Genomic DNA, 12960 nt, shown 5'->3' with positions numbered 1-12960 from the left:
GCCGGCCCCGGCCTGCCACATATCGCGAGATAACCTGAATGCTTCCGCCCCTTCCGGGTTTTTTTTTTTTTTTCCAGTTGGTCGTCAAGGTGACGGGTTGCCTGGAGGCCCGAGGTGACCCTGACCTTGGAGCCGCGCCTACCTGAGGGCTGGGAGGCTGACAGGCTTCCCAGGCTGCATCCCGAGCCCTGTCGGGAAGGCCCTTCCTCCGCACCAGCTCCCGACGTCGGCCCTGGAATTTCCCAGGGCAAGTGAGGGCACAGCGCTTGGTTTCTTCATTCACTTTTTCTACTCCCTCATTCACTGTTTATTGCAGTGGGACTCCCGCCTGCACCACTAACACGGAGACTGTTCTGGCATAGGTCACCTAGGCCAGATCGAACGGATGCTTTGGAACCTTTCTCTATACAGCACTGGGCACAACTGCGCCCTCCTTCCTGGTCCTCCTTGTCTGCGTCTTCTCCTTATTCGTTCGGACTCCCAGGTTCTGCTCCGGACTCTCCTCTTTAGGTGTCCTTCCAGCTTTTTCTCTGCCAGCTGCTTAAAGAGTGTTGGTTCCAAGAAGCACATCCGTCCACCTTGCTGTCTACATACTCTCCCTGAGAATTGCAACCACTGTCAAATTCTGTTTCCGGATCAAACGTCCACCACAAGCCTCTTTTTCATAATTCAGCCTCCTTGCTGGTGTCGTTGATTTTAGACTTTCTTTCCCCTTTGCACCCCCCATCCTACCACAAATACAAATTTGACCATATTAGTCCTCTGATTCGAAGCTGTCAATGACTTCTATTCACCTGCTGAATATATCCAAGACTCAAGAAGTTCATTCTAGGAAGCCTACATTAAAACCTTAGAGTCACCCTTCATCTACTAATAGAGCTTAGAACCCCCTCTGTTTTCTTATTATCAAAGCAGCTTTCCTACCCTATAGAATTCTCTACATGCTATTGAAACATCCTCTCTCTCTCTCTCTCTCTCTCTCTTTTTTTTTTTTTTTTTTTTTTGAGTTTATTTTGAGAAGGAGTGCAAGCTGGGGAGGGGCAGAGGGAAAGAGAGAGAGAGAGAATGAATCCCAAACAGACTGCAGCTGTCAGCATGGAGCCCCACTCGGGGCTCAACCCCACGAACTGTGAGATCATGACCTGAGCCAAAATCAAGAGCGGGACACTTCACTGACTGAGCCACCCAGGTGCCCCAAAACATCTCTTTATAGATGTTTGTGTCTGCCAGTGAAACTAGAAGCTCATTAAGGGCCTGAGCTGCCCCTCTCCCTCTGCACACTCCCTGTTCAGAGCACAATGCCATGGGCAGTAGGATCTTCTATGAAGTGCTTGGTAAACTGAATTGAATTCATTCACCCATTAATTTATTCATTTATTCTTGGCAACTTTAACAGCAGAACTGCTGTACGAGTCCTTGCTGTGACAAAGCCCCTTCCTTCAGGAAGCCTTCCTCCATGACCACTTCTCTCTCATCCGAGCTACATATCAGATTGTGTTGTAATTCTTTGCTTATCTCTTGACTGTGAGCTCTTTGGGAATGAGGGCTGTGTCATTTCTGTATCCACAATGCCTAGCAGAGGGCCTGATATATATTGCATTCTCAATAAATGCTTTTTGAATGGATGTAAGAATGAATAAATGTATAAATGAATGGTTGATTGATTGAATGAATTAGAGTAAAAAAACTCTTGCGGCACCTGGCTGGCTCAGTCAATCAAGCCTACAACTCTTGATCTCAGGATCATGAGTTCAGGTCCCAACATTGGGTGTGGAGCCTAGTTAACCAAACAAACAAACAATAAAAAACAAAACCAAAAAACCCTCTCTGTTCCGGGGAAATTGTATAGTATAGCATTTGTGTTGAAAAAGAAAAAAAAAAAAATTAACTTCACTAAATACCTATGGTCTGTCACAAATAGCACCAGGCATCTCATATAATTTCATTTATCCTCACAGCAGGTCGAAATGACTACCTTCATTTTCCCAAATTTGGAAACTGAGTCTCAGAGAAGAAATGTGGGAGATTCACAAGGCTGTGCATTGTGTACATTTGGAAACTGACAGAGGCATTTTTATTGGATTCAAGAGAGTTGTAAACTTTTGTAGAAGGCAGAGAGCAACTTACAAAAGCAATCAGAGGCAGATGGTATAGCCTGAATTCTGGAGCCAGGCTGTCTGAGTTCAGATCCCAGCTTTGCCGTTTCCTAGCCTTCTATCCATTACTCTCTCTTTCCACGGTTCTTTTACCAACACAATATTTCGTTCACTGCTGTAGCCCCACCCCTAGAACATTATCTGACACATTTGCTTGATAAATACATGTTGGTTGAATGAATAAAATAAATAAAAAGTCTGGAGTTTTTATAGCTCTTGGAGAACAAAGACCAATACAAGCGTGGAACATACATATTTTTAAAAAACAGCAATACATTCATTATAAGCAAGCATATTTGAAATGATTAAAAGTAGATTCCCTGGGTGAAATGAGCCTAGGTGTCTCAGTCAGTTAAATGTCCAACTCTTGGTTTCAGCTCAGGTCGTCATCTCACAGTCCGTGAGACGGAGTCCCTCATCGGGCTCTGAGCTGACCGTGAGGAGCCTGCTGGGATTCTCTCTCTGTCCCACCCCCTCTCTCTCCCAAAATAAATAAATAAACATTAAAAAAAAATAAATTTCCCAATGCTGGAGAAGGGGGGTACAAACATGGAACAGGATAACCCTTGCAAGAACTCTTTGCTATTGGATTAGAATTGAATGTGTCAGAATGAACTCATGTTTAATTTAACAGAGATAGATATAAATGTGTGTGTGTGTGTGTGTGTGTGTGTGTGTGTGTGTGTGTGTTTCCTGATCTTGTCTGCTGAGAGAGCCTAAAAGCAACAACACACATCAGTAGCAATAAGCAAGCCTAGCTCTTGGCTTCTAAATACCATTCTCGGGGCACCTGGGTGGCTCAGTCAGTCAAGCATCATGCTCTGGATTTCGGCTCAGATCATGAGCTCTTCGTTCATGGGTTCGAGCCCCACTTCAGGCTCTGCACTGACAGCACAGAGCCTGCTTGGGAAAACAAACAAACAAACAAACAAATAAATAAATAAATACCATTCTGTACTTAAGGGACCTAGGACTCCTTAGAAAACTGACTAAGACTCCAGGGCTGGAGCAAGGAAAATATGAGATGATCCTGGAACAACATCTTGTTTCACAAACACAAAGTAAGGAGGTCTTCAAAGGGTAACAACGTCATGACAAAATGTTTTAATAACTACAAACTACAAGTGCTTGGTTCCTAACGCGCACTCGGCTAGGACTCCTTCCAACCATATGAAACAAGTTTCCCAAAGATGAAGTTTGTACTTCAGATGGGTAAAGACAGTGTCTTAGAATAAAGTGATTTCACAGCAAGAGAGTCAGCATCTTTTTACACTGAATAGAAGACAAATAAAAAAAGCGAAAACTGTCACTTCGGCACACTAGATTTCACCCTCAACTGGTTACTCAACTAAACATAAGCTCTTTGTTTAGTTTACTAGGTTGTAAATCCAGCTTCATTAACAACGCGGATTAGAATATTTTACAGCACAGCACCTGCATAAATAAAAGTCCTTTTTAGATTCCAGTAGGTTTTTTTTCAATTTCCCTGTAATTAAAAGTGAACTTTCTTACAAGGAGATTCACACGCTTTTGTTTCAAGTCTCCCCTCTCCAAGACAGGTTGGTTTTGCCCCTTTAAAAGGTGATGTGTCCAGAGCTCAACAGCACAGCTACTAAGTAGCTTCTTTGTCTAGTTCCAAAGCCCAGGAGCTCTTCCCCCATATTTTACATGTGTTTGTGTGGAATGTAACAAGCACACAGAAAAGTGCTGAAAGCATAAATGCCATGTAACAAATAAACTGTTGTAAAAGGAACATTCTAGCACCTCAGAAGCCAACTCCTGGGTGAGCCCTTTGCCAGATCACATCCCTTACCTCCCTACAAGCATAGGACTATCCTGACTTGTACGTGATTTATTTCCTTGCTTTTCTTTAAGTGTTGTCATCTGATCCTACATCCTTAAAACACACGGTTTAATTTTGCCTAGTTTGGAACTTGATATGAACGGAATCTCGCTTTATGGTATTGGCTTCTTTTGTTCATTAGTATGCTTTAAGATTCATCTGTGTTTTTGTTTTTGTTTTTGTTTTTAACGTTTATTTATTTTGGGGACAGAGAGAGACAGAGCATGAGCAGGGGAGGGTCAGAGAGAGAGGGAGACACAGAATCCGAAACAGGCTCCAGGCTCTGAGCTGTCAGCCCGGAGCCCCACGTGGGGCTCAAACTCACGGACCGCGAGATCATGACCTGAGCTGAAGTCGGACGCTCCGCCGACTGAGCCACCCAGGCGCCCTGAGATTCATCTGTGTTGTGTGTACATAATTGATTCATTACTATACAGTATTCCATTATATTCTACGGAAAACATGATAGTCCAACCCCTTTGAGATACAGCAAAAGCAGCCCCATGGATATTTAGTTGTTTCCACTTGGGGATTATTACCAAAAAAGCATCTTATTCTTGCACGTGTGTCCTGATGCGCACTGTCATATTTTTGTAGCACATGTAACCAAGGAAGGCACTAGAGTGTGCTTATCTCCAGCTTTACGAGACACTGACACCTTTATCCCAAAGTGATCGCACCGGTTTCCATCCTCCCCAACAGTTGATTTGTGATTACACTCTAAAATTGTTCCCCATCTTGTAGGTGTGCAGCGACATCTCACTGGGACAATCCTTGCTTCTTCAAGTGATGAAGCTACTCAATCATGTGTTCTGAACACATACTATAGCAGGAGTGGGGGGTTCAAACGGCATGAAAGGGTCCCAGAAAGAGGAGAAGATGACAAAGACATTTTGCAAACTTAATGCTTTGCAAAGAAGCAGGTGGGGTGTCCGAGTGGCTCGGGCCATTAAGCATCCAACTCTTGGTTTGGGCTCAGGTCATGATCTCATGGTTCATGTGTTCGAGCCCCAGGTCAGGCAGCTTTTAGTTTTAAAGTTGTAAATAAACTTTTTAAAAAGAAAAAGAAAGAAGCAGGTGTACTGTACCGTCCCCCCAAATTCATGTCCTTCCTGAAACCTCAGGATACGACCTTATTTGGAAATAGGGTCACTGAAGATGTTACTAGTTAAGATTAGATCATAAAGGGAACCCTAAATCCAAAATGACTAGTGTCCTCATAAGAGGAGAAGAAATATGGGGCTGACTAGGTGGCTCAGTCAGTTAAGTGTCTGACTTCAGCTCAGGCCATGATCTCGAAGTTCATGGGTTCGAGCCCCCGCATCGGGCTCTGTGCTGACAGCTCAGAGCCTGGAGCCTGCTTCGGATTCTGTGTCTCCCTCTCTCTCTCTCGGCCTCTCCCACACTTGCGCTCTCTTTCTCTCTCTCTCTCTCTCAGAAATAAATAAACATTAAAAACAAGAAAAGAGGAGAAGAAATACGGACACAAACAGACACGGGGACGATGGCCGAGTGATGATGAAGGCAGAGATTGGACTTATGTGGCAGCAAGCCAAGGGACGCCAAGAACTGCTAGCCATCACTGGAAACTGGAAGACAGGCATGAAACAGATTCTCCTTCTGAACCACCAAGAAGAAGCCAACCCTGCAGACACCTTGATTTTGGACTTCTAGCCTCTAGCACTGCGAATAATAGTGCTGTTGTTTTAAGCCACCCAGTCTGAGATACTTTGTTACGGTAACTGCGAGAAACTAAGCTCACGGGGAACGCACTAGACTGGAAATCATGAGCTGGATCCCAGTCTATGCCGCTGGAAGTCGCGAGCTGGATCCCAGTCTATGCTGCCACTGATTGGTCGTTGTGTACATACATGTGGCAGCTCTCACCAAATGGGCCCCCCCATCAGCTCTCCCTTCTTCCTTTTGTAGGTGGACATAATGCTGGTAATGGCTCCCACTGTTACTAATTCCAAGGTATTAAACTTCCCTCCGTGTCCCACTGTGAGCGTACCCCATGTTTCCTACCAGGACCCTGGCTGCTAATCCCATGAGAGATCCTTGCTTTGCCTCCATTCACTCTCTGGCCCCATCACCCTCTCTGTTTCCTTTCTAGTGCATATCAAAACTTGCAAACGACGGGGTGCCTGGGTGGCTCAGTTGGTTAAGCGTCTCCAACTCCTGGTTTTGGCTCAGTCATGATCTCATGGCTTTGTGGGTTCAAGCCCCACATCGGGCTCCGTGCTGGCAGTGCAGAGCCTGCTTGGGATTCTCTCTCTCTGCCTCTCCCCCACTTGCACTGTCTCTGTCTCTCCCCAAAATAAGCAAATTTAAATTTTTAAAAATTGCAAACATCTTCTTTGTTCATTTACTCCTCTCTTCTCCCTCCCCTGCCCTATTTGTCCCACCAGACCTTAAGTTCCACGAAAGCAGGGATTTCATTGTCACTATATCCCTAGTGCGTCACATAGTGTCTGATAACATTGAAGGCTTTTAATTAATATTTCTTGAAATAATTGAGGAGGAGCAGGAATGATGTTTTTTCCCTTTTTTACATCTCTAGCACTAGCCACACCAGGTACTAAGTGGTGCTCAGTTGAGGCTCTGTGCCCTCACATAGCCCTGCCTTGGAGGCCAGAGGGTCTTGGGTGGGACCTGGCTCAAGAGTAACAACCAGAACAGACTTAAGTGTAGCTTTTTTTTTTTAAATTTCTTTTTTAACATTTATTTATTTTTGAGACAGAGAGAGAGAGAGAGAGAGAGCATGAACAGGGGAGGGTCAGAGAAAGAGGGAGACACAGAATCTGAAACAGGCTCCAGGCTCTGAGCTGTCAGCATAGAGCCCGATGCGGGGCTCGAACCCACAGACCGCGAGATCATGACCTGAGCTGAAGTCGGATGCTTAACCGACTGAGCCACCCAGGCGCCCCAAGTGTAGCTTTGCAGTCGGTAGGTGTTTGGATTAACCTCGGAGAAAGTTGGAGTCTAAGGGAATGCTTGGAAAAATACATTGAAAGGTGCATTTACCTGCATTTGAAGGTACACACTCAAGGGGCGTGGAAAGGGACTTGTGAGAGAGTGTGAATTGGAGACAGATACCATCACTGAATTAGTTTGGATTTAAGTGTGCGAGCTTGAGAATAACAGTTGGTGCTACATGTAATCGTTATAGCTTGAGTGTTGGTATCTCAAGGGCCAACCAAACCCATGGATTTGTCCATAGGACAGCTCCCCTGGCTAACTTAATATCGAATTAGCTTTGATTTTTGTCTGGATTAGATGAATTCAGCCACGATGAGGTTACCAGCTATCACTTGTCTGTTCCATTTGGTTAATAAAAAATGTGGGATTTCTTAGTCAACACAACTCGTTTGGTAGAGAAAATATTTCTGAATATGGGATCCAAGGAGGGGAAAAGGCATTCTCGGCAGAAAATATGTTGGGTAACCTCTTCTTTATTTCTCTTCTGACTCACAGCCAAAGAGGTGGGGTGTCTTAGCCCTGACCTGGCACTTAGGTCTGTCTGCTTCTAATGTGACACCTTTATGGGAATGTAAGTCAGTATAGCCACTGAAAAAAACAGGATGGAGGTTCCTTAAAAAATTAAAAATAGAGGGGCACCTGGGTTGCTCAGTCAGTTGAGCATCCAACTTTGGCTCAGGTCATGATCTCGAGGGTTTGTGAGTTCAAGCCCCACATTGGGCTCTGCGCTGACAGCACAGAGCCTGCTTGGGATTCTCTCTCTCCCTCGCTCTCTGCCCCTCCCCCACTCGTGTTCTCTTTCTCTCTCTGTAAAAGTAAATAAAAATAATTTTTTAAATTAAAAATCGAAATACCATATGATCTAGTCGGTCTGTGACTGGGTATTTACCCAAAGAAAACAGAAACACTAATTTGAAAAGATATATGCACCCCTATGTTTATTGTAGCATATTTGCAAGAGCCAAGGCATAGAAGCAACTCAAGTGTCCATCCACAGATGGGTGGATAAAGAAGATGTGATGCATTTATACAATGGGATATGCCTCAGTCCCAAAAAAGAATGAGATCTTGCCATTGAAACAACATGGATGGAACTAGAGAGTATTATGCGAAGTGAAATATGTCAGAGAAAGACACATGTCCTATGATTAGACTTATGTGTGGAATCTAAGCAAAACAATGAACAAACAAACAAACAAAAAAGCAGAAACAGACCCATGTGTGCAGAGAACAAACTGGTGGTTGCCAGAGCAGAGGGGTTGGGGGGACGGGCAAAATGAATGAAGGGAACGGGAGAGGCAGAGTTCCAGTTATGGAATGAGTAAATCACAAGAATAAAGGGCAGAGCGCAGGAAATTTAGTCAATGATATTGTCATAGCACTGTATGGTGACAGGTGGCCACACTTCTGGTGAGCATAGATACCATAGCATATAGACTTGTCAAATCACTCTGTTGTACACCTGAAACTAATGTAACACTGTATGTCAACTATGCTTTAATTTAAAAAATTTTTTTTTTACGTTTATTTATTTTTGAGACAGAGAGAGACAGAGCATGAACGGGGGAGGGGCAGAGAGAGAGGGAGACAGAATTGGAAGCAGGCTCCAGGCTCTGAGCCATCGGCCCAGAGCCCGACGCGGGGCTCGAACTCGCGGACCGCGAGATCGTGACCTGAGCTGAAGTCGGACGCTCAACCGACTGAGCCACCCAGGCGCCCCTAATTTAAAACAATATAAATGAATACATAAATAAGAAAAAGAAAAGTTGTACTTTTACCAGGAGGGTTGATGGATGGGTTTCAGAGGGTCTTTCTACAAATCCTTGTAACTCTACGCAAGTCTTCATGTATGAGGTCATATCTTTTTTTCTCTAAGTCCATAGCTTTCCTCATATTCTCAAAGGGACCCAGGATCCAAAGAAAGTTAAGAACCATTGACTTGGATCCAAGTACAGGTCTTGAGGAGGACTCCAGTCCCTCCAGCAGAGGGCAGAGGTACCCACAGTCGCTGACCTCCTTGACCTTACAACACCGGTTGTCAAGAGAGCCAAGTGGTTGAGTCAGGTAGGCCTGACCCAAGAGCGCCCAGAGAGGACACCAAGCTTCCCGTGTTCTCCCTATTGGGTTGGTTTTGAAATCCCATTTCCAACCCTCAGTTGCCAATCATGGGATATGTAAGCTCTCAAACAGTGGTTCTGGGGAGGACTAGCTTCTCCTATCAACCTCCTGAATGGGCCCAGAAGATTCTTCTCAGGAACACATATTTTTCTCAGCTTTGTTGTGCCTTTGTCAATGCCGGTTTCTCTTGCTTCCTTCGTGGCTATGTTTATACCACCAGAGCAGACAATGACTCAGAGGTCCCAGTTGGAAGAGATTTTTCAATGGAAACTTAAATGAACGGACTTTGACTCTCAGTTGGATGACTTTGCCTATAGAATAAACAACTCTCTCCTTTACTTAGCGTTCAAAGGCTTTCAAAAACGGTTCCCCCTTCAATTCTTCCTTTTCATGGGCCTTTCTCCCATATATAAGGTCTCCTTGTTGGCCAAACTATCCCTGCAAATGCTTCGGGCTTTCCGCCAAGCTCCTGAAGGGACCATTTCTTCCTTCCTGCTTTCCTATCTTTCCCATCCTTCAGCCCCTTCCTCCATGGAGCCTTCTCCAGCTGAGAAGTAGTGGAACACAAGGTTAGAGTCTCTGAAGGACTGAGGAAGGAAGCCACACAGATAACAGGGAGAGAGTCTTGTAGGCACAGAGACGAACAAGTACAAAGGCCCTGGTGTAGGAGTCTGCTTGGTCCTGCAAAGACACAGTGTGGCTGGAACAGAGTATGCAAACAGGAGATAAAATTGGAGGTGTGGTAGAAGCAGACAGCCTGGGGGCGCCTGGGTGGCTTGGTCGGTTAAGCGTCCGACTTCGGCTCAGGTCATGATCTCACGGTCTGTGAGTTCGAGCCCCGTGTCGGGCTCTGTGCTGACAGCTCAGAGCCTGGAGCCTGTTTCAGATTCTGTGTCTCCCTCTCTCTCTGCCCCTCCCCTGTTCATGCTCTGTCTCTCTCTGTCTCAAAAATAAATAAACGTTAAAAAAATATATTTTTTTGGAAGCAGACAGCCCAGAACCTTGTAGGCCATGGCAAAGCCTGGTTTTACTCTGAGTGAGACAGGAAGACATTAAAGGCTTGAGGGGAGGAGTAACCATCTCACTTGTGTTTGAAAAGCATCACTCTTACCGTTGTGTTCAGAACAGAATGTTGGGACAAAGACAGAAGCTGAGAGCTGCGATCATCTAAGAATTATGGGAAAGGAGACTTCCGGGTCTATTTTGAAGGTAGAGCTGAGAGGATTTGCTAATAGATGGAATGTGGGTTGGAGGAAAAAAGAAAGAGGACTTAGGGAGGGTTGTAAGATTTTGGGAGTGAGCAAGTGGAAAGAGAGGAATCAAAGCTCACACACACACACACACCAAAACAGGAAAAAGGATTTTGTGTGGAGGAACAGGTACAGGAATTCGGTTCTGGCTAGCTTAAGTTTGGACTGCCTAGGAGACCCAGTTCATGTGCTGCCCCCTATTTCTCCAACCCTCATCCTCCCCATCCCCCTTGACTGCACACTCAAAGGACGTGGCCACCACAGCTAGTGGCCTCTTGCTGAGACTGCTGCCCCAGTCTCTCCCGGTGCAAGGACCGGGCTCCAGCTCGTCTCCATCACGCCTGCCATACCAGGACCTGCATAAGCACCCCCCACGGGGCCCACATGTCCAGACACTGAGGCTATAGCTCCTCCAAACACTTCAAAGCCTAAATTAATTTCTAAACCAGGGCTGAGAGAGCCGGCATCCGAAAGAGTCCACAAAGGCCGGGACCACAACGCACGAGTGCAGGGGGAAGCTTTTATCACGGAGGGACGAGAGATAAGGAGCCAACAGGATTCTTTTTCCTTCTGCCGGCCAGAAATAAACCTCCTTTGTGAGAGGCAGCACTGAGGTGCTGTGGTCCCTCCCAACACACACACACCCAGCCTCTCTGGAAATGTTCCCGTGTGACTGAGCCACCAGCCGTGTTCTCTTGTGAACATGTGGCTGGCTAGATAACACACTGCCTTGTGTTTGCTTTCCCTCCTTCCCTGCCTCATGTCCCTTTTCCCTCTCTCTCTCCGCCCTGGGATTATGCTTCTCCTGTAGAGCGGGCCCAAGTGTGAGTGTGGCCTGATTTCTTTTTTTAATTTTTTTTAATGTTTATTTATTTTTGAGAGAGAGAGAGACAGAGAGCGTGAGCATGGGAGGGGCAGAGAGAGATAGAGACACAGAATCCAAAGCAGGCTGCAAGCTCCGAGCTGTCGGCACAGAGCCTGACACGGGCTCAAAGTCACGAACCACGAGATCATGACCTGAGCTGAAGCTGGAGGCTCAACCAAGTAAGCCACGCAGGTGCCCCCTCAGTCTCTGATTTCTAAGGCACCGAGGCTCAGCCAACATTCAAGTGGAAATGCAGAGAAAGCAAGGGAGAGGTCGGTGCCGGAGATAAAAATGGGGGGTACGGGGGCGCCTGGGTGGCTCGGTCGGTTGGGCGTCCGGCTTCAGCTCAGGTCACGATCTCACGGTCTGTGAGTTCGAGCCCCGCGTCGGGCTCTGGGCTGATGGCTCAGAGCCTGGAGCCTGCTTCCGATTCTGTGTCTCCCTCTCTCTCTGCCCCTCCCCCGTTCATGCTCTGTCTCTCTCTGTCTCAAAAATAAAATAAACGTTAAAAAAAATAAAAAATAAAAAAAAATGGGGGGTTCGTTGCATGTGTGTGCTTCTCTGAGATCACCTAAGATACGAGCATCGTCAGAGGAGAAAGGAAGACTGAGCGCTGAGCCCACAGCGCCGTAACATTCAGAGGCTCAGGAGAGGAGGTTGAATCTGCGAACAAGAATCAGAAGGAACGCCAATGGGTGGGAGGAAATCCAACAGGAATGGTTTCCTGGAAGCCAAATGAAGGAAAAAAATGCGTCAAGAAAGAGAATGTGAAGGACCTGGTTGAAGGGAGACGAAGACCCGACCATTGGATTTCGCACCAAGATTGGTTCTTTTGGTTACCTTGACAAGGACAGTTTCCTTGGAGGGGTCGGAGCCAAAGACCGAAGACAGTGGGCTTGACCCGGAGGAGACGCGTTGGAAATGTAAGTGTACACAACCTTTTCAACGAGCTCTTCTCTACGGAGGAGTAAAGAAAAGGGGTAATAGCGTGAGAGGCGGTGGCGTCCAGAGCAGGTGTTTAGGGTCAGAGAGAGTCCTCGTGTCGGTAGGCAGATGGGAATGACTCAGCCAAAAGGGTGAAACTGGTGGTGTAGACAGAGGATGCGGTCTGGAAGTCCCCCCCGCAGAACCCTGAGGTTTTAGACTCCACGGGGCTGGAAGGAGGAGGTTTACTTCCGACGAAAGAGGGAGAATGCGAGACATCTGGAATTTCTTCTCCATGGATGCCTGGGTCTCCAGGGCCCAACTTCTAAAGTTGAACGTTTACTTTTTGATGTGGTTAGAGTCCCTGAGCCCGCAATATGTTCCCAAGGGTATTTAATTCAATGGGAATCTGGTGTGCATCTGCGACTAATTAATGCTGATCAAAAACAATTAAATATTAAATGTCAGGGCTGTTACCTGGTTCCTTACCCATACTGGCAAAGAGCTAAATGTAATTATCAAGTCCTGACCGCCGTAGGAACCAAGTTCATGTGAAAATAATGAAAGACCAAGACTGAGCTAATGAAAGAGCAGATTTCCGCGAATTTGTAACAATATTTGAAGCAACGAAATGCTAAATATCAAGGCCAGGGTATTATCGCTCATGGTTTTCTTCTTGGGCATCTGGGTGTGGAGGGGCCCTCTCTCTGAGAGAAATAAAGGCAGCTCCACTTAGCAACATAGGAAAACCATTTCTAACTGTTCCCCTTGAGTTTGATTAGTCCTATGCTAAGCTCCACAAAGAAATGCAGAAGAAGAGCCCTC

Source organism: Prionailurus bengalensis, chromosome C1 (genome assembly GCF_016509475.1).
Source record: "Prionailurus bengalensis isolate Pbe53 chromosome C1, Fcat_Pben_1.1_paternal_pri, whole genome shotgun sequence".
NCBI classification, from domain to species: domain Eukaryota; kingdom Metazoa; phylum Chordata; class Mammalia; order Carnivora; family Felidae; genus Prionailurus; species Prionailurus bengalensis.
Note: the sequence above shows the minus strand (reverse complement) of the source record.